Genomic DNA, 25710 nt, shown 5'->3' with positions numbered 1-25710 from the left:
ACTTCTTCCATTTAAGTGGGAAATGAAGACTGGGTTGTCCAAACCCTGCAAGGAAAGAGTCTGGACTAAATGCAGGTAAATAAAATTTAAAACTCTCAGATTTCAGCTCAGGCTAAAGAAGACTATTCAAGGTAGTGGGTGGAAGGAGAGAGCAGAGTTCTGACTGCTGTGAGTAGGTGGAGTCAGACCACGGAATTTCATTCTGGCTCTTCAATGTACTCATGGCTGTGTGACCTCCATTTCCTTCTCTGTGAATTGTGGACAATAACAGCAAAAACCACGGTGAAGGGATTAAGTAGCAAAATGCAAACATTTTGCATTTTGGTTAGCATAGTGGCCAATAAATGGTGGTACCATCTTTGTAAGCAATAGTAGAATCAAATCAGTCTCCTGAGGAAGTCTCTGAAACTAGAAATACTAAATAGAAGAGTGATCATATTTCAAAGAGAGTATAGATGAATTCTTTTTTTTTGAAGATTTTATTTATTTATCTGAGAGAGAAAGAGCACAAGAGCAGGGGTGGGAGGGTCAGAGGGAGAGGGAGAAGCAGACTCTCCACTGAGCAGGGAGCCCACCCTGGTGGGCTCAATCCCAGGACCCTGAGATCATGACCTGAGCCGAAGGCAGATACTTAACTGACTGAGCCACCTAGGTGCCCCTAGATGAATTCTTAAATGCCTTTCAACCCAGTTCCTAAAATCAACCCAGCACTAACGTTGAGGCTTTGGGAGGTACTGATTAAATACTCTTTGACTAGTTGATTATGAGCATTGAATTCCTCTCCTCCAAATCATACCGTGAAGGTGAGCCTGGAAACTGTCCATTTAATATATCAAGAATAAATAAATACAGATATATACTTACTCATGAATATTAAGAGACATATAGAAAAGGAATTTCAAAATGAACTCATATCATAATAGAAAAGGGCACCAGTTAACAAGACACTTCTTGAATCATTTTCTGAGCAAGGTGTGTTTTAGGTAGAAATTGAAGAATCCATTGAATAGTTACTCTTTTCATAGTAATGCATTATGTTCCAATTAATAATAATATATAATAGTGATTATAAGTCTAGTCCTTTAGTCTGTCTAGCAGCTTGCCCCTGAGAGATGAGATGTGATTATATATGGAATGACATTATCAATTGCAAGCTATTCTTGAATTTCATTTAAAGAAATATAATCTTAACAAGTGATTTCTAAATCTTACCTTATTTTACCATTGTTTTACCCATATGGACAAAATATATGCTATGAAATAAAAAGCCTTCTTCTTCTGTTTTTTTTTTGGTTTTTTTTTTTTTTGGTTAAAGCACTGAATTCTAGATTCAGACAAATCTATTAACTCCCAACAGTGCATCTTAATGCCATACTGGGCAAGCATGTGTTGAGCCCTATTATTTTCCAAGCATGCTTCTAAGCAAGCCACATATATTAATTTATTAATCTGACAATTGCTTTGTAAGATAAGCAGCCATTTTATGAAGAGTGATACACAGAAAGGTTAAGTAATATGCCCAAGGTCACACAGCAAGTAAATAGAAGAGGCAGGATTTGAAACCTGTGCTTAGCCTCTGTATTACACTGCCTCACAATTGTTTCTTGGCCTTTTAAAAATGGAAACAAATAAATTAATGTATGAAAAAAGTAATGTCGAAAAGTATTTAGTGTAGTGTCTGATAAGAAAAGCAAACTTATTCTTCTCAGATTACTGTTCATTTAACTTAATCTGTTGAATGGGTAAGCTAATCATTTGAAATAGTGCTTCTGAATAAGAAACAGTAATAAATAATATTTAATATTTAGTCTTATTTATTAATGTTAAATATTTATTAAATACTATTTAATATTTCTGAATAAGAAATAATATTGATTGTTCTTTGTAAACTAACATTTCCAAATTGTTGATTGGACATTTTTCAGACATAGATGTTAAATTATTATTTTGTGACTATATTCCATCCTCTTCCCCTCTCTGTTCATTATATTATGTTTCAATAAATATGTGTCAGAATTTTTACATCCTTCCCCCCCGCATTCTTCACTGTTATGTAGCAAAGAAGAGTTAGACAAAAATCATAAAATGAGATAAGAATCATCCAAATGAAAGTTAGTATCATATTCAGGGATCCATTTCACATACATGTTAAATTGCATTTAAATTCCAATTAATAAATCTAAAATGAAAAACAAGAACTCCACTTGACATTTAACTTACATTTTAGATTATGCTTATGAGCATGGGACCTTCCGGAATTCAACATACAATATTGCAGAATTATGTCTTAGTTACATGAAAATTATGATGAAATCTATTTTATCTATGGAAATACAAATTATACAGAAGTTGGTTACTTATTTATTTGTTTTATTTTTTGCAAAGAGCGTGTAATGAAAACATCTCTTTTCTCCTCTTTTCATCATGTATATGCAGAAGAATAGAGGTCAAATCCACTCTCTACCACTCTATTTTGTTCTACCACACATGAAAAATCATTTATGTTTCCCCTGAGATGATTTTGCTATTATTAATTTAAATATTTTTTTGCCTTAGAAAGAGAAATATCTACTCTGAAGCAGGTAGGAGAAAGGGAAAGCAAATAAGATCAGAGGCAAGCAAAAAATGGGGCTCCTGTAGGCCCCATAAACCTATAAGCCCTAATAGGATACAATTTTTAAACTACTAACAGTCAACAACCATATCAACAGTAAACAGCCGTAATAATTGATTAAACTAAATCGCATAGTTTCCTGAGCAATTCAGAGTGTGGAAAAACAAAAATAAAAACACAGTATACTAAAAACCAGACACCAAAATTTTCATTATTAAAGAACTAAATTTAAGTAACACTATATACTTAGCTTAAGTTCAGTCCCTGGGTCCCAAAGCCAAAATTCAGGTCCATGCTTTCTTGGGAACACAGATGAAATAAATAATATAGAGAATGGGGGCGCCTGGGTGGCTCAGTCGTTAAGCGGCTGCCTTCGGCTCAGGTCATGATCCCAGGGTCCTGGGACGGAGCCCCACATTGGGCTCCCTGCTCAGCGGGAAGCCTGCTTCTCCCTCTCTCTCTTCCTGCCACTCTGCCTACTTGTGCTCTCTATCTCTCTGTCAAATAAATAAATAAAATCTTAAAAAAAAAATAAAAATAAAAAATAATATAGAGAATGTATGTCCCAAAGCTCTTTTTTTTTCCCTTCAACAGTCTATTTGAGTGTACTAGGATAATGTCTAGAGATCATGAAGGCAATCTTTGCTGCTTCGTGGTAAGAGCTTGGTTTAGGGTAAAGATTAGAGCAGAGTGGGAAGACAGAAGTTCCTTGATACTTTCATTCCCTGGTTACAGCACCAAAACCTGTGCCCCTCACTGCATCCAAGGCGGGGGGTTGGGGCGGGGCGGGGGGCGGGGGGAATGAAAGATTCTCTCTCTCTCTCTTTTTGTCTTACTATTTTAAACATTTTTTTTAAATAGGGTATCAGATGCATCTTTGCAATCTGCTTAACCAAAAGGCCCCAGGCCAAGTGTTTTTCTCAAAATAAATGGGAAGTCAATCACCAAAGATAAAGTCTTAGCAACACAAAGGAACGGAGACCACAGCTTGTCCTGGCTGGGACCAGAGGTCAGAGGGCCCCAGGACTCCTCGGGCCAGCAGTCTCTGCAGAGGAAAGGGTTCTCAGCACAGGGCCCCAGTAAGGATGCTGCTATGAGTTGAGGAAGGTCAAAGCTACAGTTCCCTTTGGATGGTATATTCTTATTATTAAGATTTGGTCAGGTCCACCTGTAGTACATGAATTGGATTGAAATTACTGCCAAGTGGGCAAGGGGCAGCTCCCAAATGGCATGATAAGGAACAAACCCAAAGGTGACAGATGTCCATACACCCAGTCAAGGACTCAAAGGAACACTTCTTTTCCTGAGTGTTTTCCCTATCTTACTAGGAGCCTTACTGGGTGATCTCTTGAAAGTTCTTTGTCTCCAAGTGTCTCTGGCTCAATTACATGTCAATTTTCAAAAATGAAGAACATAGATTGAATCCATGTTCTTTAAAAGACTGCATGCATATCAAAAGACAGTACTTGCCAATCAAAGCACCTAGAACGGGGAGGGGGGGCAATTTATGAAAAATTGGCAACATAATTTTAAAATGTCAGTTTTCTAAAGTAAGGAAGTGTGTGGAGTTATTTTCAGTTATTTTGCTGATTTATGTTGAAGAACTAAACATAGTAGAAATTGTATATGAGGAGGATACATACACCTTAAAGGAGGTTGCACAGTGCTAATAGAAGTGGGGCATCAGAGGTATAACTCAAACAATACCAACACCAAATAAAAAGTACAGTAAGAAGATAGAGAAAAAGAAGGGAAAGCATTTTTAGATAGGGTGGTTGGAGGAAATGAAACTCAAGCAGAAAATTAAGTATGGTGTGGAAACAAGTCATGTGAATAACTAGGGGGAAGATGTTCAACAGAGGGAAGAAACAACAAGTACAAAGGCATTGAGGTAGGAGCATCCTTGATCTGTTCTACAAACAGGAGCCCAATGAAGCTGGATAAAAAGTAGGAGGGATAAAAAATAAAAATAAAAAATTACATCAGAGATCTAGCCAGCAGCCAGTTCATTAGGTCTTTGAAACCCAAACTTTAATTCTGAGGGTGCTAGGAATCCATCGGAGGATTATGGACTGAGAAATGAAATGAACTAATTGATATGTATATTTTTTAAGTTAATTCTGGCTGCAGTAGGGAGCATAAACTGTAGAAAGGCAAGCAAAAGAAAAAAAATGCAGGGGTGCCTGGGTGGCTCAGTTTGTTGGACATCTGACTCTTGATCTCAGCTCAGGTCTTGATCTCAGGGTTGTGAGTTCAGGCCCCAAGTTCAGCTTCATGCTAGGCTTGGAGCCTACTTAAAAAAAAAAAGTAGGTGATAATAATAGCTACCTTGTAGGTTGAGTGTCTAAATAATTGGTCATGAGGACATTCTTGAGAATAAAAGGGGGAACTATTAATAATTACATTGGATCAATGGCAGTGAACCAGGAATGTCCCAGGCAACCTGAAACATATGCTTGCCCTAATTAAGGACTGTTTTCAAGAATAAATGAGTACGGAGTAGGTGTTCAAGGAAAAGCAGCTAAAAGTAATAGTTATGAACTCTTTCACCAAATAAGATTTATAATATATTAATGGGCTATTGACTAAAAATAATTCTGTGAAAGAATAAACTAGGTACCACTATGTAAAACCTAGGTAAATTGATTCTTGGAGCTTTTTTTTTTTTTTTTTTTTTTAAGATTTTATTTATTTGCGAGAGAGAGAATGAGAGACAGCATGAGAGGGAGGAGGGTCAGAGGGAGAAGCAGGCTCCCTGCCGAGCAGGGAGCCCGATGCGGGACTCGATCCTGGGACTCCAGGATCATGACCTGAGCCGAAGGCAGTCGCCCAACCGACTGAGCCACCCAGGCGCCCCGATTCTTGGAGCTTTTAATAAGCTAATCTGCCTTCAGAATATCTAGGCGCTCCTTATGGTATATAGTATTTTTCAAAGTCATTTGTCCTTAGATTTTATTTTTTCAAGGAGATAATATCTTGTGGCTTTAGCCTTCCATGGAATAATGTTCTAGGAGAAAGTTATCATTCAGGGATAGAATGGAATGGGTGATGAATGTGATTTCAAGATTTGATGCAGTAGTTTTAGTTAGATTACTGGGTAGATAACTCAGTGGTATGAAAAACTGCAAACCACAATTTAGAAGCAGGCTCACACTGATTTAGCTGCTACCAAAATGTCAAGGTTGCTCTGATCTTCTGGAGATACAAATAAGTCTTTTTCCATTTTCCATGAAATCTAGTATTTGCTTTGTGCTTGTGGTTCTATGGGCTTCAGTGTATGCCTGGGAGTTTTTAAAAGTAAAAGCTTCTTGGGGCCCTTTCCTTTTCCCTGAGTAAGGACTTGGAATCAGCCAAGGATTCTGAATTGCCATTGATACAGAGGTCAAAAACTCGCATGGAAATCTAAAGTATGTAAAGTATGAAGGCAAGATGAGTTTAGAAATAAAAGAAGTACCTAACTTTGTCAGATGCCCAAGCAGAAATTTGTCCTGGGCCCTAGGATGGAGTTATCACGTGTAGCTGACTTCCCATATAATCCGACGGGAGTTGTGTAGATGAACCAGCAATCAGAGACTTAAAAACTGTCACCAACTTCTAGACACTGGCTTAGAAATAATTCATAAATTTTAAAAAGTTGTTTAAAGAGTACCTCTCTAAATCTCTTTTTCTACCTAGTATTTCCTTGGGGGTGGAGGGCAATTGTCCTCTATGTTCCTGTAACTACTAATAACAATAGTAGCTAACACATAGAGCAATTTCTATGTGCCAGGCATTTTTCTTGGTAACTCATTAAATCCTTATGAGCTGGAGCCTATCATCATCCTTATTTTCTGATGAGGAAAAAGAGACAGGGAGGGACTAATGAAATCTGCCCAAGGTCACCCAGCTAATAAATAGTAAATAGTAGAGCCAGACAAATATGGCTCCAGAGTCAATGATATTATCCACTCCACTATGGGCAAGTGCATAACAGGGATTAATAAAGAAAGGTAACTTCTTGTATCTAGTAATGCTACTACTAGTCCTTATAATCTTGCAAAACATAATTCCTATTCCAACTGACATCCCTTGAAGTCTCTGAAGACCAGCAGTTACTACATTTCCCTCAAATTTTCTCTATGGCTCCAGTTTCTCCAGTGAATTCTCCTATGACATGTGTGTGAATTCCACCTTAGTGTAAAGCCTAAAAACTCTTCTTTGAACGTGCACTAGTTTCTTTCTATTTTTTAATTTATTTATTTGATGTGTTGAGGGGATTGATAACTACAACTCAGCTAACAAGTATGTTGCAAATAATTTTGAGAGCTCCATGTGTGGGACCTTGAAACCTACCTCTATCAAAGTTCATCTGTTAAGATCTTTGTGGATCCTAAATGTCATCCAGCTTGTTTTTATTCTTCAACTTTGATATCTATTGCAAACATAGTGAGAGTGGCTTTTATGTCTTTATCTGCTACTCTGACAGAGTATTTAGCCAAAGCCAAGGACAATGCCATGCAGCACACCACTCACTTTCTATCCATCCTGAGTCAGCAGTCTTTGAGCACAGTTGTTTAGTAAGGATTCCACCTAATTGCATTATCAATCAGTCCATGTTTCTCCATTTGGTCCAAAGCAATTTTGTGTAGTTATGTAAAATATCATGATGAAAGTTGGAAATCATGTGCCAACAGCATTTCTCTATCTGGCTAGTTTGAGATCCCTACATGTTATGAAGTTAGGCTGACTTGACTCTGGACACTGAAACTATATTGGCTTATTTGCAATCTTATGGCCCCTCTTCATATCTCCAGAGTTCCTCAGGCTACTGATTGGTTGAAGGTTCTCTTTTGAAAAGTTTTCATACACTGGTATGTAATTTACTTATGCAAAGCATCTGAACAAATTTGGAGCAACCAGGTACTATCTTACCATCACTTTTACCTTTGATTCCAGTTTCCCATTACTAATGTTTACCGTCCAGCCTCCTATCCATACATCCAACGGTCTATTCAACCCATGTCTGTAGATCCCTTGACTCACACTAATGTTTTCAAAGTTACACTCATCATTTTTACTACCCATCTGACTGATCTTTCTGGTTTATTGAACTTTTTTAATAACCTTAAACCGAAAGGTCAACTTGGACTCCTTTCCTTGAGTTGCTGTCTCCCTACCACAACAAATCAGTCCTCAAATCCTGTAGTTCCTGTCTCCTGAATGTCTCTCATATCCATCACCACTGCCTTTTATAGTTCTTACATGAGTTACTGCAGTAGCATGCTACGAGATGCCCTTCCTCCAGCCTGGCCACTCCCAACATCCTCCACTCAGTTGCCAAAGTGTTCTTGCTGAAACACAATTTTAATCAGACATCCTCATCTGTAAAATCTTTTAATGATAACTTCCAGGATAAAATCCAAATTCACTGGGTTAGTGCCAAAAACCCTTGAAACTGTAGGCCTGCCTACATCTCTAAGCCTGTTCTTCTGTATCTCCCAAGAAATGTTCCTTGTCCCAGCTTTACCAAACTACTTATGATTCACTGAAACAATCAAAAGCCACTCTGATCTCCATTTTCTTACCTGTTCATACCTTCTTCCTTCAGCGTGTGTTTATCTTTTCACTTAACAAACCTTGCCCTTGCTTTAAGACTCAAAACAAGAACAATTCTCTCTGTAATGCTCCTCCCCAGTCTTATTCTGATCTGTATTCTCCCATGGGCTCATACTGCGCCATGCATAGATCTCCACGATCATGTTCAGTATTGTTGAAGTGTATTTTTCTGCCTCCTCATTAGAATCTAAGCAACTTGGGGGCATGTACTTATCTTACTCATCTTTGTATACGAAGGGTTTGGCACAGTGGCTGACATACAGTGGGTGTAGTCCATAAATGCTTATTGAATAATGAAGCAAATGAGCCAAAATAATTCTCATCGGATGGAGAACTAGAAGAAAATGTTCTCTCAAGAGTTACGTGTTTCTTTTGTCTTCCACATGCCCCAAGTTGCTCATTCACATGTTAAAGGCTTTGGTGGTTGATTAGCTCCAAAATATAGTCCATTTATTGTAAGGCTATCCAAACTCACCAATCTCAAAAGCTATCCACCTCACCAGCCTTAAAATGAGAGAATTTACATGGAGGAAAGGGTAATTAAAATCTTTCTTAGAAGAATATTCTTTTGGGCGCCTGGGTGGCTCAGTTGGTTAAGCGACTGCCTTCGGCTCAGGTCATGATCCTGGAGTCCCTGGATCGAGTCCTGCATCGGGCTCCCTGCTTGGTGGGGAGCCTGCTTCTCCCTCTCCCACTCCCCCCTGCTTGTGTTCCCTCTCTCGCTGTGTCTTTCTCTGTCAAATAAATAAATAAAATCTTTAAAAAAAAAAAAAAGAATATTCTTTTTTCATTATTTTATATTCCAATACCCACAAGTATTTTGAGGATAATTTTTTAAGAATCAAGTGCTGGTTTATCTGGTTATGAGGGCAAAAATAATACCTGGTGATAGTGAGAAGCTTCCATTAGCATTTTTAGCAACATTATCCAGATTTTGATCCAACTATTTGAAATCCTTGCCATAGAGCGGTATTTTCTATCTTTATATAGTTCTGAAATCCTTTTGGGTATTACTTTTAGAAATGGATTTTAATCTGACAACACCAGACACCACTTGAGTAGTGCCTCCATTTGGATCCAGAAACTTATCTCAGTTTACCTGTGTATACAAGCAGACATGCCAAGTGTGCCTCGTCAAATAATCTGTTTATTTAGACCACTGTGGATATCCCATTTAGGTAACATCTAAAAACTTAGATAGCATCTAAAATATGACTCAGGTTTTGTATTCTTCCATTTATTAGAGTCAAAGTACTTCTTGCCAGGGAAGAAAACATGACGATGAGTAAGGTATAGATGCCTGAATGTAGCCCCTGAATGGGTCTGCTTTATTTTTTTTAAAAAGGGATAAAATGATACCATTTGAGAACCCAATAATTTCTGGCATCTAACCACTGAATAATTACTGACAGCCCTTTATGACAAAGGCTAAGTCTATCAAAATAGGAGGTAAATCCTTAAACAGGCATTAATTTCAACTTGGAGACTAGGAGCAAAACTACTACACTCAAAATCTTAAGTCCTGTTTTTAAGGTCCAATTCTGTCACAAAACAAATAGTTAGCAAATTGCTAATCTTTTCCAGACCTCTGTTTTCTCCATGGGATGAGGAAGTTGGACTTTATAACCACTGGAATGCCTTCGTGCTGTAAAGTTTATGGTCAAAAGTGTGTGCAAGAGGGGAGAAATAGAATTGTAGGAAGGTTTTCATGGTACATGTTAGTTTTTTACTCACGGATACATCCATGATTTGCTCCTAAGCCCTCTTTTTGTTCTTGGTATGGCTTTTGATTTTTATATAAATTGTCCTAGTCATTGTCATCTGATGAAAAATAAGAAGGCATAAGTGGAAAAGAAATAAAAACATGTTTTAAGAGTTTGTCCTGACTTAGACCCTGCTCTTTTGTCCTATATATTTAATATAGGATATGCTGTTCCTCAAAAGATGGTTAATCATTTGCAACAACATGGAAGGACCTTGAGGGTGTTCCGTTTAGTGAAATAAATCAAATAGAGAATGACAAACACTGTGTGATTTCACTTATATGTGGAATCTAAAGGACAAAACAAACAAAACAACACCCCCCAAAAAGAAGATGGTTTACTTTCAGACATAGAATAATAATAAAAATTATTATGACTACCACTTGTTGAGCTACTACACTGGAAGTAGACAAGCCAGAATTTGAATGTATGTCTACCTGACATTAAAATCTATGCGCTTTCCATATGTCTTATGATCTGGATAATCATCATTCAAAATGGCAGCTTTTGTTATCATAAACACTGAAGAAATCATGTCTATGAGCAATCATAAAATTGTGTATCAGCTGATACATAACTTTTCAACTTTATTTATCATAGTATTTCATAAAAAGTAAACAGAATACAAAGTTGATAAATCTAGCATCAAAGTTCATCTGCCGATAGTATGACTTTTCAGTTCGGTTTTAGCTTCAGCTCTTCCTTTGTAAATGAATGATAACAATAATGATTTCCCTGCATTTGAGGGTGTGTGAGCAAATGAAATAATGGATGAGAACGCTTAAAAACATGATACATGACAAAGAGTTTTCTTTCATTCCCCTGAACCCATATTTTCCTCAGAAAATGCAACTAAGATCATCAGACAGAAGGACAGAAGCACTTGCCTCTGATCCGAGCTCAATGGCTGACCCAAATGACATTCATGAATGAATGACATGAACTTTTCTGAACATCAGTCAAAGGAAAGGTGGAACTAAATAATCTCTAGGTTCCATTTGGCTTTACATAATTGTAATTTATTTAGTCTCAGAAACAATTTCTCATGCTTGTGCTTCCCCTTTGGAAACTGGAGCTTATTTTTAGTGTTTGCGCTAAAAAGGTTTTTCCAAAAAGCTATTGGATTGAGGACAAAAATGTCCAGGTACCTGAAAGAAATTACAAGTTAAATGGATGAGTCACCAAAAGGCAGTGGGACAGCCAGACCTGTCAGGTCTGTTATTCGAATTTGGGCCAAATGATTCAACTATTTGATCGTAGTGATTGCAGAGGCCTGCAGAGGGGAGAAGGCACACACATTTGGGGGGATCGGGTCTGACCTGAAGTTTCTCAGAGCAGCAGAAAGGGGAAAAGTATCAAGCGTATTAGAGAAAAAACCAACTTGGGAGAGAGAAAATGAAGAAAGTGGAAATCCGGTCACAAAGTCAGAACATAGCTACTGACTGGTTGTCCACTGGCGTAAATAATACGGGAAAGATTGCTGGATTACAATGGAGCTGGGTCTGGTTCTCCAACGCCCCAGTTCTGGAATCTTGGTAAATTTATTTTCATTTTCTGGATCTAAGCTTCTTTGGCCATAAAATAAGGGCTTGACTGGGATGATTAACAAAGTTCCCTCACAACTGTTAAATTGCATGCACAGGAGGAACATAGATAATGTTATGAAATACCCTTTTTATATGGAGAGAATCTCTTTTGTATTGGTTTGTCTTTTGGCCTTACAACTTCAAAATAGAAATTCTGTATTTTAGCATTAGGCTTGTTATTTTCACATTCTTATTTGAAGAAGTATCACTATGGTAGGAAATAGAGTGAATGGCAGGGTTTTCGAGCCCAGATTCAAGAAAATATTATCACCAATCCCTCATTGTTACTGATTTGTAAATATCCTTATTCTATGTCTAGTATAATACATGTTTCTCTATAACATGATTTGCATCTTTGCCCATATGTTCCAACTAGATGTCAGCCATCATAAAGCTTTACTGTACTTCATAATTTTTGCTTTTCAGTGATGTTACTAATACCTTGTGTTCAATATCTTTGCCAAACTGACATCAGACGTCTTCCCTTTTGAGTTTTATCCTCGACATCCCTAGTTATCTGAGTAGGTAATTGTGAATCTAGGACTCCATCTCATTCCCTACAAATCAACTCAAAATATTACTATGTTATATTCAACTTCGCACCTTCAGCATATACCTGGAATTTTTCATAATGAAGATTCACTAAATACCTAGAAGATACTCATCTCTGTTTCCTCAACACTTATTGAGATGCTAGGTATCTAGGAGGTTCTAATCAGTCTTGAATAAATTGATGTATTCATATTTATAAAAGGAAGCATAGTATATGCATTCCATATATGAGCAGAAGCTTTAGAAAAACAATTAGAGGATACGAAAGGAATAAATGAAGATCTGAAAACTTCACAACAAAATTATTCTGTGCTTATTACCTTCTGAAATACTAAAGTTTTTGTTTAGAATCCACATCAGTAATCAAAGGTTAAGGGCGCCTGGGTGGCTCAGTTGGTTAAGCGACTGCCTTCGGCTCAGGTCATGATCCTGGAGTCCCGGGATCGAGTCCCACATAGGGCTCCCTGCTCGGCAGGGGGTCTGCTTCTCCCTCTGATCCTCTTCCTCTCGTGCTGTCTGTCTCTCATTCTCTCTCTCTCAAATTAAAAAAAAAAAACTTAAAAAAAATCTTTAAAAAAAATAATCAAAGGTTAAAATAATAACAAAAAACCTATCTCTCCATACTTTCCAATGAGCCACACGTTTTAAAGTCAAGCACAGTATCTCTGCCCTCATAAATATGTGATTGCACATTTCAAGTGATTGATGATATTTAAATGATGCATATTTTTCTTGGGTACAAGGAAAATATCCACACTTTCACCAGTTTCTTGGTGAAAAAAAAATCTTATACATATTTAATGTCATCAAATTTCTCATGAATGTGTCTTGATAGGTAAGGGTAATATATCTGTGTGTGTGTTTCTAACACAGATTTAATGGCACAATGTAAAATGGTAGAAGTGTATCATCATGCCCCCCTTCCCCCCACCCCTGGCAATGACCATTCTACTTTCCTTCCTTGTTTTTTGTTTGTTTTTTTTTTTTTAACCTTTTTAAAACACCCCCTTCCTTCCCTCCCCAGTCTCTGGTAACTGCCTTTCTACACTGTGTTACTATGAATTCATCTTTTTTTTTTCTAGTTTTATTGAGAAATAATTGACATACATCACTGTATAAATTTCAGGCATACAGCATGATGGCTTGAGTTACATATATGTGAAACGAGCACCACAGTAGGTTCAGCTAACATCCATAATCTCATACTGCTATATAGTAAAAAGAAAGAAAGAAGAAAACAAAAAAGAAAAAATTCTCCTTGTGATGAGAATTCTCAGGATTTTACGCTCTTAACGGCTTCTCCTATGCCATACAGCAGCGTCAGCTGTAGTCACCATGCTGTACATCACATCCCCAGTAACTTATTCATCTTATAACTGGAGTGTAGACCTTTTGACCCCTTCCTCCTGCTCCCCTCCCCCGCCACCCCACCCTCTGCCTCCAGGAACCGCAAGTCTGATCTCTTTTTCTATGAGTTTGGGTTTGGAGCTTTGGTTTGGTTTTGTGTTTATTTGGGTTTTTGTATTCCACACATAAGGGAGATCACACAGCATTTGTCATTCTGTGTCTGGCTTATTCCGCTTCGCATAATGTCCCCCAGTTTCATCCATGCTGTTGCGCATCAATTCTGGAAATAGACGATGGTGATGGGGGCATAATAACATGAATATCTTTAACACCACTGAGCTGTACACTTCAAAATGGCTAAGATAGGATGTTTTATGTTGTGTGTATTTTACTGTAACAAATAGATTTTTAAAAGAAGTGTATCATCCTGTGAGGCTGAGTGAGTTCCTTCCCTTTCACATGGGGCTGGAAAAATCTGAGGACTGGCTTTTTAATAAGGTGATACTCTATTGGCTCTTTGGGGACTTAGAAAAGTGTTTTATTGGCTAAATTTTGGGGATTGTTCCTATGAGAGAATTCTGCCAACAAACCTGATCCTTTTCCTGCTCGGAGACCAGGCCCACAGAGGAAGGTTGTCAGGAAGCTACTTAATGGCTCTTGTAAGAGCGGAAGGCTGGGAGTTAAGTGCTGCGTCTGTCTCAAGGGAGAAAACGGAATCTGTCTGTTCCTTGGCCCTCCAGTCTTCTTCTATCCTCTCTCTTTCTCCAACTGAAGTGTTCTTTTTTTTTTTTTTAAGATTTTATTTATTTATTTGCGAGAGAGAGAATGAGAGACAGAGAGCATGAGAGGGAGGAGGGTCAGAGGGAGAAGCAGACTCCCTGCCGAGCAGGGAGCCCGATGCGGGACTCGATCCAGGGACTCCAGGATCATGACCTGAGCCGAAGGCAGTCGCTTAACCAACTGAGCCACCCAGGCGCCCCTCCAACTGAAGTGTTCTAAACCCAAAGTGAAACTGAGTCTCCATCCCACATCCCCTTCCAGCAATTTGCTGCAGTCCCCTTACCAGCAGAGGGGACAAAGCTGTTCTGGCATCTCAAGAGAGTAATGCTGAGTATCAGAAAAGTGAGAAGAGACTTTTAGGTTGATGACAAGGCATAGAACCATGACCCTGGGAGGGAACGTTTCTCCTGCTTTCCTCTGCCTTGTACCCCACCTTATGAGGAGTCCATTTTCCATTCTGCACTTGGTTTATAGGTCATGTTGCCCTTCACACAAATGCTTTGGCATATATATTTCTTTGGGGTCTACAAGGCTCAGGTACTCCCAGTTAAGCGCGGCAACATTGGAGGAAATTATACCTTTATTTTACAGATGGTGAAACTGAGCAGAGAGATTGGATTTCGAACTCTGTCTCTGCTATACATGCCGGGAAGTGTGTCCCCTTAGCCTCAGTGTCCTCTCTGTAAAACAGAGATCCTGAGATCCCTCCCAGGTCGAGGCAACAGCTTCCTTAGATGTTTGCAGAGCACTCAATGCTCTGCCTGACACCGAGGAAGCACTCCATCAACAACGGCTGCTGTCGTCAGAGGGTTATTATTTCCACAATTATGATCATCTGATGGGATTCTGGCACAGATCTTCTGCTTCCAAACCCACCATTCTTTTCTCTGTCACGGGGCCAGAGACTCACACAGCATTGCAGTCCACCTTGGGGCTGACGGAAGGCTCCATCAGAGAACAGTGTGTATCCTCTGTCTGCTCTCACTGACATATTACAGTGAGTAGCTACTCTTGAAGATATTAAGAATGCGAAGACATGAGCACAGTCCTGAAAAATCTCAGTCAAGTAAAGAAATCAAATTATACTTAATACTAAGACGGCACAAAGAGAGAACTCGTGTGAATTTGAGTCACCTTTCGGTTAGGAAGAAAACAAAATATGAATGAGGAGATTAATGGCTTAGTGCAAAACACTTGGGTTTCTTTTCCTCCTCCCAACCCCACCCCTTTTGGTCACTTCACTTAAAAAGAAAAGCAGCTGGTTTTGCTCAAAAGTACACTGTCATCTGAGACTTCCCTTTTGAGAGTTAAAAGGGAACATGCTGATTCTTTCCACGTGCTGAGCAGCTCTTAAAAAAAAAAACCCAAAATGCAAAAAACAAAACAAGCAAACAAACAAACAAAAAATACAACCCACAAAAAAACTGGAGAGTAAGCAGCTTAGGAATCCTGTTTCAAGAGAATTTGCCTGCATAGCTATGAAGGGAGCCGGCAACAGTCAACCTTAGGAGCTTATTCATGGACCCAAATCTCCTATAGTCGATCTCATGGCAGTTCCCTGGCATTTAGAGTCTTTCGCCAGCTTTCACAGTGAACTTGGGGGAGGAAGGGAGGGAGGATTATGGACAAAAAAGCCTTCACTGGCTTTTCGTCTATTTATTTCTGTCCACAGAAGGTGTCCCCCTTGTGGTAACAGCAAAGGCTAGTCTGGCATTTCATCTAATCTTGTGATATTTCACACATGTACCAAGACCTTTCGTTTTCTGTCTATCCACCCTTTAATAGCTCGTGCCTCTAGATGGGTAAACTTTTATTCAAATACCCATTCCTATCTGAAGGTTAATGCTAAACTCAAAGCCAGATCGGCAGTCTGCTGGCTCTCCACTTTTTTAACCTCGCTTACTCTAATTATTATTTTAAAATCCTGCTTCCCTGGGACTGGGTGTATCGTTTTTCCATGAAGTAGTATCAGAGATTAAGATGGTGTTATCTGTCCTTTAACAATTTACTTACCGGAGCATAACAAAGGGCTTGAGCACGAGTGTTTGTGTCAACGCCACGGCTGACCATTAAGCTTTCTCAGTTGTGCAACCCTCTCTGCCCTTCTAGCAGCGATGGGAAAACTAGTCTGAGTCAGCGGGCACCGCAATGGGCTCCTTTCATTCCTGGTCCTCTCTCCTTGGAGTCAGAGTAAACACCAAAGTAGTGAGAGTTGGCAGTTTTGCTTATTTTAAAGGAAGTATCTCAACTGAACTGCTGGTTGTCTGTTTTGAGTAGTGAGGTGGAATCAACTTTTTCCCCCTCCGTGTGCTGTGTCAATATATCCAATTGTCGTTGCCAAAACCTCAGGAATAATAAAGGCTTATATACTGCTGTATTCAAGGAAAATGAAAGGTGATTCGGAGCTCGGAGACATTAGTTTTAGAAAGGAAATCCAAACTAGACTCTGTGTCAATTGGAGAATCAAAAAAAAAAAAAAGAGGAATGTGAAATGTTCTTCTCAATCAGCTATCTTCTATAACTAAAGGAATTTCTAGGCTACCTGGAGAAAATGTATGTTATGGATCTGAAGTGTTGAAAATTGCCAATTATTTTTTTAACTATGAAAATAAATATTTATTTAGACCAGGAAAAGAAATCACAGCAACAACAACAAAAAAAACCCCCACAACTATTAAAAAGCTGACAAATACTATCAATACGAAAATTGCCAATTATTAAGGAAAAAATCTGAGTAGTGGTAAAGTCAGTGTTTAGAAGTATGGATTTCTACATCTTACATATTTCATTTCTAATGCCACCTTCTCAAAGAAGCCTGACAGAATGTGTTTCTCACTTCTAGTGACTTGATAGCCTGACATATTTCCTACACACAATGCATGGTGTAGATTGAATAACTGGGGAAAAAAATGAAGTGTATATTTCAATAATATTTGGTTTATTTATGCCATCTTTTTCTCAAAAAAGATTTATGCAACAATATTATATACAATGATTAGGATGATACTAATAGGAAACCTCACTACTATGGTGTCTTTGGACATATTTTCCCATTTTCTACATATTCTTTCAAACTTTTCCCCATTGATATGTTATACTCTGTGTTTTACAAAAATGTTACAGTTTTCAAAAGTTTTAAAACATAGAATGGCTCATATAATACACGTTATGGAGTATGAGAATTATTTGTTAGAAAGAGGGATATATATCTTATTGTCTGCAAGCAGAATTACATTTCAAGGCACATGATCTAATAAAGCATCCAGACTCAGGAACCTGCTGAAATAAATTCCATCATATTTGATACTCAGAATGAAGCAGACAATATCAACACTCTCTTTCACAGTCTATATTATTCCTCTTACATATCCTCTTACATATTTTTCTGGCAGACCTTGTTTGAATAAGTCTGTAGATCATTTGTTTAAAAATCTGTAGCATAAACAATTCTATTGCTTTGTATCATCAGCCTGTCAAAGTGGAGAAGGTGGGGCGGACACATAGATCAATCCGAAGCAGTGGTTGATTGGTTCATTGTCATTGACATTTGTGAACAGAAATGAATTGATAAAATGTAACTGTGCCTTTGCCAGTGATCGAGCTATTCATTTTTCTGTGGCATTAGGCGCAGCCTAATAAAAATAGAGCTTTGATCATGCCCTGTAATCTTAGGACAAACTACCAGTGAGTTAATATTGAATCCTGGGATCCTTATGAAGCTCACGTAAGGCAACATACCCACTGGTTGAAGTGCTAAATTGTTCTCCGGGGGAATACTGTACTTAAGACACCACATATTTAAAGAGCTAAAATATAAATGAGCAGGAAGGCAAAACATCTGGGATGAACATCAGTGGCAAACAGATGAAGGAGCCAGGGATGTTTAAATTTATTTGACAAAGCCTAACAGCTTCCTTCCCATATGGAAGGGTCCATCATCCAAAAGTTGAGGGTTTTATTTAGAGTGTAACAACAGCACCCACCAGAGATTCTATAGCATGGAAGAGCTCCAAACAACATAAAGAAGTTTCCAATAATTTGAGAGGTACAGCAAGGGGTTGCACTTCCTTGCAAAGAAGTATGTTTCTTAAGGGTGATTAAAAGTGTTCCAAGAGTGCCAGACAACTAATTTTCAGATGTGTTAGGGAAGGAAATATTTTATTACAAAAGCATTTGGACTATATAGACTTAAGGGCTCTTCCAACTCAAATAATTTAAACTCATCTGATTAGCTGGCTGGTAGCAAGTTATCAAAAAATGGAAGACAAGAAGATAAATTCAGCTTCACACATAAGAAGTGAAAACCAGATGCTAATTGAAGGAATAAAGGAGAATTATTTGTAAGGGACCTGAGTAGGAAATCCGCAATCTCAGATGAGGCAGAATAGTGGGTTGGCCAAGAAAAATGACCCCAAATCAAACTGTTGTTATAATATAATTTGCACAGTTAAGGGAAGCACATAGTAGGTTCTCAATTATTAGTTGTTGTGTTCATTCATGCACGTGGTCATTTATTGGTCACTTCAAAAGGGCCGGGCAATATTCTAGGTGCAAGTACTTTGCCCAAGGGACTATACTAAGATGCTGGGAACAATAGAGTGAACATTCTTTGCCCTCGATGAGCTTATATGGCAGTTGCTGAGCTAGATATTAAACACATATTACATTTTTAACTCATTACAGTTATGATAAGTGTATTTCTAAAATACAGGATGTATAGCAGGGGATCTGATCTGGTCTGGGTAATCAGGGAAAGTTTTCTTAAGGAAATAACATTTTCCCTAATGAATTGACTGTTGAGAAAATAGCAACCAAACTTTAAAATGCTTGTGGAATGAATATAGCAGTTCTATACCAAAAAAGTAAAAATGCATAAATATGCACAACAGAAAAGCATGGGGCACTATGGGAAGACATGTTAAATATATATATAATATAGTCATATGCTATTTATATTATATCATCATCATGTATAATCTACTTGTTTATGATAAAAACACATGTCCTGCAAGTAAAAAATTACATTTAGCAAAATTTGGGCTAAACATTAGTGAAATGATCTTAAAGATCTCTTCTATAAGAGATCTATAAAACTATGGTATCTATGAGACAAACAAAAATGCAACCAATTAGGAAAAATACAGAAAATGTTTGACTGTGGGGGGCGCCTGGGTGGCTCAGTTGGTTAAGCGTCTGCCTTTGGCTGTCATGATCTCAGGGTCCTGGGATCGAGCCCTCCATAGGGCTCCTTGCTCAGAGGAGAACCTGCTTCTCCCTCTGTGTGCTGTCTCTCTCTTTCTCCCTCTCAAATAAATAAATAAAAATCTTAAAAAAAAAAAAAGAAAATGTTTGAATCATTAGCATTAAAATTAAAGTAATAGATGCAGTGCTGAGGCATATTTAGATTCCACAGTGTTGATCACTTACCAGGATTTCAACATATAATTATTGACCAATTGATTCTCTAATATTTGAATTAATTAATTTGTTTAGAAGGAACAGATTTTCTCTTTTCTGGAAGATAATGCTTTGTTGGCTTAATTAATTATTAATCCCTCCAAAAGTAATTATTTTACAATATGGCTGATTTTTCATGACTAGTATTGGTTCTCCAACATGAATTATTGATCTTGCTCCATTGGTCAAACATCTGCTCCTACCTTCTACACACCTTCTTCTTATCCCATGAAAGTGATTTGCTTCACACTTTCCACCAACACCCTCCATATCTCATATGTTTGCATTTGCATCACGTCCACCAATGGTGCTACTTATAGAATAGCATTTATTTGTCAAATTATTCATTCAACAAACACTAAATGTCTGACATGCTCAGATTGTATATGAAATTTTCTGCATATTTTTTTTGAGCATCGCCAGAAAGGTACTGTATAGAAAATGTCTTCTCTTTTTGCTAGAAATTCCAGCATTGGCAGAATTACTTTTTATTAACTACCTTTAATACAATAAATATCCACTACAGGGACCTAATTTAGAAGAAGGTGTCTATGGAAATCATCTGAACATACATCCAAAGGAAAAGCTTTAATGCTAATTTGACTAATAGTGGTATGATTGGAATAATCATATTTTCTCCCAGAGTGAAATTTGTAAGGGATAATTTTATATGGATACATAATAATGATGTGTTTGTGTTTTTTTTTAAGTGTAGTTGTATAATGTTAGTTACACCTGCTCTATACCATGAAATCTTAAGAAAATGATGGCTGGGGTTAGCATTCTCAGTCCAGGTTTTTATAAGTTGGGATTAAATTCAGCTGTAAATGAGAGAAACCCCAAATAAACATTTCTTAAAAAAATAATGGTCTGTCTCTCTCTGATGAACATAATCTGGAAATAAGCAGTTCTGGGCTGATAGAGAGGCCTTATGGTCATTAGGACTCCTATCTCTCTTGATTCTTTGCCAACCTTAGTGCACTGTCTCATGGACCATGGTGGCTGCTCAAATTCCAGCCATCAGTCTGCATTCAAGCCAGCAGAAGGAGAAAGAGAAAAAGGAACAAAGGGAGCATGGCAGCTCTCTTTTTATAAAGGTTTTCTGGAAGTTGTCACATGACACTTCTGTTCATCTCATCAGGCAGAACTTAGTCACATGGCCACCCTTCGCTGCAAAGTCATCTTTATTCTAAGCAGTTAAAATTGAGGGGTGTGTTGCTAACAGAATATTGGACTAGACAATTAGCCGTCTCATTTTTTTTTTCTTTTGTTCTGTTTTGGTTTTGTTTAATGTAGCTATTCTTTTGCGGAGGTTAGGATCCTACTTTCTCCCCTCTCTAAATGCTGAAGCCTTCCACATACTTCCTCATGCTGCTTACAAAGTTCATGGTTATCTCACCCTTGAGATATACCACCCCCTCTATTCACACCCTTGGCTTATTAGATTATAAATTTCTGGGGGTGATAGATGTATCTTCTTTTACTTTTAATCAGCCAGAGACTTGATCCACTATTTATCATATATATATATATATATATATATATATATATATATATATATATAAAATATATGCAATATCATATATATATACCTCAATATATATTCTGAGTGATTGTGTATTTTAAATTTAGATTTTAAAATATAAAAATATACAAGTAAATAGAGTAACTTCATAGTAACTTAACAATGCAAAACTACTTGACTAATCATTTTATCTTATTTATTGTCATCAGCACTTTATTTCATCCAGTAAGAGTGTCACAGTGGGTCCTGTAATGGAAATAAGAAGTATTGTCTCTCTATGGTTTTCAGAAAACAGGAAGTATCTATAAAAGACATTATGTTGTCATGGTGAAAACATAATGAAAAGAACAAAGGCCCTGGAGACAGGCGGCCTGGATTCAAACCCGAGCTCTGCCACTTACTAGCTCTTTGACCACGGCTTGTTACTTCATGTCTCCTTGCTTCTTCTTCATTGTGTAAAATAGAGACAATAACGAGGATGCATTGCTATGCTGGTACTCAGAAGTCAATGTCCTGGGAAGCTGGGGAAGCTTATGTCCAGGTACCCTCATAGCCATGGGTCCCTTCCCAGGCCCCCAGAGAAGTCCCGGCAATAGGCTCATGTGACCGTATGCTTTGGCAACATCTACAAAAGTAAGATCTTTTTTTTTTCTTTTCTTAAGACAGACCCCAAACTGTAGAAACTTCAGTCCCCACAAAACCCAATGCCTCCTTTGGCCGTGCAGCTGAATCAGAACCCATGTGACCCCACACTGATTAGAACCTTGAATTAGACAGCCCTAAGTCAGGGGCTGTTCTATGTGGGTGTGTGGGCAACTGAATCAGAGATACTTAGGATATTTGTTTACTAGATGGAAGGTGGGAAGGAGGTTGGGTGAACTAGGTGTTGGAGATTTAGGAGAGCACCGGGTGATGTATGGAAATGTTGAATCAGTGAATTGCACACCTGACACTAATATTACACTGTATGTTAACTAACTGGAATTTAAATGAAAACTTAAAAAAAAATATAGGAACTCGGGGCTTATACCTCCAGAATGAGAATCTTTGGGGATAGGTCCTGCAAATCTTCATTTTGATCAAGCTTCTCAAGTGATTCTAATGTACCTCAAAACTTAAGACACTCTGTTGTAATAGCTCTGCCAACTCTGAAATTCTAACTTTGAACTACATGATCTCGATTCAGAAATCACCAATCAAAAGAAGAATCAGAAGATTGTGTGGAAGAATCAGAAACCTGGCCCCCTCATTCGGAGTTTGCCCAAGGCAAGGAATGCTCTGTATTTTGAGAGAGACAGACAGGGGTGGAGCTATGAAGAGCTGAGATCCCACTTTCCAGCCTGTAAACACAACTTGTCTGCAAGTGTTAAGACTTGTGAACCACTAGTTCTCCTTAGGTTTATTTTCAAGAATAAATAAATAACTTCGTTTCCTTCCTCTACCCATAAGCCCAGTGGCAAAGATTATGATCATTCTCTGCAAGATGAGATTTTATTAGCCCAAATCAAGCTATGTTCTTTTATGGGGAGAGAAAAGGGATCTAAGAGTTACTGTTACTCTTTCCCAGACACACTGTTAGATGCTCTACAAATGTGATCTTGTTGAATGTTAACAGCTAGCCTGCAAGAAAGGGGTCATTCCTATTTGTATGAATAAGAAAACTACAGCTCAAGTACATAAAATAATCTTGCATAAAATCACACAGCTAACATATGGCAGGGATTCAAACCCAGGTATGACTGAATTCAAAGCCTATTTTGTCCTCCCAACACCATGACACTTACAAATAAATATGGCATTCATTTGTATGTGCAGTGACATTCAAAGCCTAAACCTTAAAAAGATATGATATGATATGATATGATATGATATGATATGATATGATATACCTCAGATCTAATAAATTGCCCTCTTTCTAATGTCTATTGCTCCCCATGGCAACTCATGTTCTTTAAAATACTAAAAGCATATGCTTTTGTGCAAACACACACACACACACACACACAAAAGGAGAACATTTGCTTTCTTTTGGAAAAGGACTCTGAATGACGCCATCTTTCTAAAACAGTTGTATCTAAGGGCAAAGAATACACTCGTTTCGCCCCCTCCCACGTAAAGGATATCTCCATAATTAGAAGATTGTGGATGGGATGCTTTGCATCGCTAGGCATTTGTGCTGAAGCATCAATGCAGCTTTAGACAGTGACGAATCTCTTCAAAATATAGGATTACATAGTGGGTGCTGGTGACAAATGCTGTGAGATACCGTGGTCTTCATCTCTTAGCATATCATTGAGTTCATTCATTCCTGACAAGGTATGGACTGGGAAAAGGGGTGTATTTTGGAGCGGTCAATTACTCAGCACAACTTGAAAATGAACCCCTTTCACCCCAACAAGACCAGTTGGTAGGATTCAACTAATACACTCAACCTCCTTCATCAAAGCGTCATTAGGGCAACTAACAACTAACATTAGGCAACCAAGAGCACTTCATTTGGGGAAGAGAGCAACATTTGGCTTCCTTTTTCAATGCTTCACGAGGCTTTTTGTTTTGGTTCTAAACAATACACATTTGCAGCCTCTCTACTGGCCCCACAGAAAATCAGAACGTAATTTGAAAAAACAATAACGAAAATATGCAGTTTTTATCTTATGATCTTTCCTTCTCCCATTTTTCTCCCATTCCTCAGTAAAACCAAGTCACTATGGAAACCTTATCATGTGCCCTCAGTCAATTTTCACAGCTATATCAACAGATGTGGCATCAGGAAGAAATTGCCCTGCTACGTTAATTAACGACCCATGGGTGGGGACTGAGGATTAGCATTTACACAGCTATTAAAAGGACCACTATGAAGAGACAAAAAACACAAGGGATATTAAATAGGCTTGTATTTTTCTCCCAATAGTCACGGCTTTTAAAATGGTTTCCACAAATCCAGAGTGTTAAGATGTCAAAGCAGCTTGTTCAAAGCTAAGATGGAAACATTTATCATTACTACTTTAGTGAAATTTCTCGATTAGAAATGAAACTAGTGTTTTCAGAAATAGGAACATGAAACCTCTATTTATTGCTCCTGGAATGTTTCCTCTTTCTTTTTTTTTTTTTTTTTTTAAAGATTTTATTTATTTATTTATTTGAGAGAGAGAATGACAGAGAGAGAGAGAGAGAGCACATGAGATGGGGGAGGGTCAGAGGGAGAAGCAGACTCCCTGCCGAGCAGGGAGGCCGATGCGGGACTCGATCCCGGGACTCCAGGATCATGACCTGAGCCGAAGGCAGTCGCTTAACCAACTGAGCCACCCAGGCGCCCCATGTTTTCTCTTTCTAAGCAGGGTGAGAAATTTCTGTTTTCTCATCCGTGGAATAGAAGAAGTATTTATCACTATTATCTCTATATCAGGAAACCTTGAGAAAAAAAGTGGTATCCAGCCAGGTAACCAAGAGAAAGATTTTTATGAGTTTAATGAATATTTATGATTTTCCTAAGCCTAAGAAAATTCATGATTAGAAGATAAATAGTATATCAAAAATGTGGAGTTCAGATTCTAGAGGAACAATGGAATTCATTGTGATTATATGCTATAAACATAAAAAAATTACACAAAAAAGTAATTTTAAATGTGTAAGTTAAAATTACATACAAAAGCCCACAAATTCTGACATCTCTTGAACATTTATTTTCTTAAAATGCTGATTTAGAATTGAATTCCCCCAAAAAAGGACCTCAGAAATCAGTCAAATATTTTAAATGTTTATTCAATAATAACCACATGTCTAAATGTTTACACATTCTGAATTAGTGGTCCCAATTGACGAAGCTTGAAAGTTTTCCTGAAATGTGAAATTAGTTGATCGATAATAAAGCACAACATCCAGTGAAATGGATGTGAATTTCCTTAGAAAGTCCATCAAAGAATAAAATCATATTGAAATCTGGTTATCTCGGAGATCCTTTGGAACCCATTAGAAACTGATCTTTTAAGGAGAGAGAAATGCACTCTATATGTATAGGAGAGTTTTTCAATGAGAAAACTAGCCACCTGGGTTTTACTACTCAAACAAAATCATAGGCTTTTAAATGGACAGTGTATTTGATTCTCTAACACATGTTGCTTTAAAGACTTTTTTTTAATGTTTGGATTTATAAATACGAAGATGACTACCCAGTGCAATTTTAGGGATAGTTTAGCTCTGTAAAGGTCATATTGAGTTTAGTTGGCCTCAGCAATATGTAAACAGGGACTGAAAGACACCTGGTTCAGCTCAGTACTATGCTGATTAAATAACAATTGTCCTCACTGTGACAAGTAGAACAGCCTTAAACAGGTGGCTTGTTTTGTTTTGCAGAAAAATGGTAATTGTGTGTGTGCGCACAGGCCGTTGGAGGTTGGGGTGGGGGGAAGGAGGGGGAATGTGTGTGTGGAGAGTAGAAAAACTGAGTGAGAAAAGGACTTTTATCAGAATAAAGAAATTACCTCTCAAACA

The 25710-nt window shown here is 37.9% G+C and overlaps 1 protein-coding gene across 2 annotated transcripts in view; it reads left to right on the top strand.

The window, feature by feature from the left end:
• Positions 1-25710, top strand: part of SLC8A1 (solute carrier family 8 member A1) — a 379277-nt gene that overhangs the window by 4120 nt on the left and 349447 nt on the right. The gene's annotated exons all lie outside the window — the stretch shown is intronic.

The sequence above is a fragment of the Mirounga angustirostris genome, unplaced genomic scaffold (assembly GCF_029215605.1).
Source record: "Mirounga angustirostris isolate CCGP_5_RB_7025 unplaced genomic scaffold, mMirAng1.0.hap1 SCAF_10, whole genome shotgun sequence".
Lineage (NCBI taxonomy): Eukaryota > Metazoa > Chordata > Mammalia > Carnivora > Phocidae > Mirounga > Mirounga angustirostris.
Note: the sequence above shows the minus strand (reverse complement) of the source record. Positions and strands in the feature narration are given on the sequence as shown.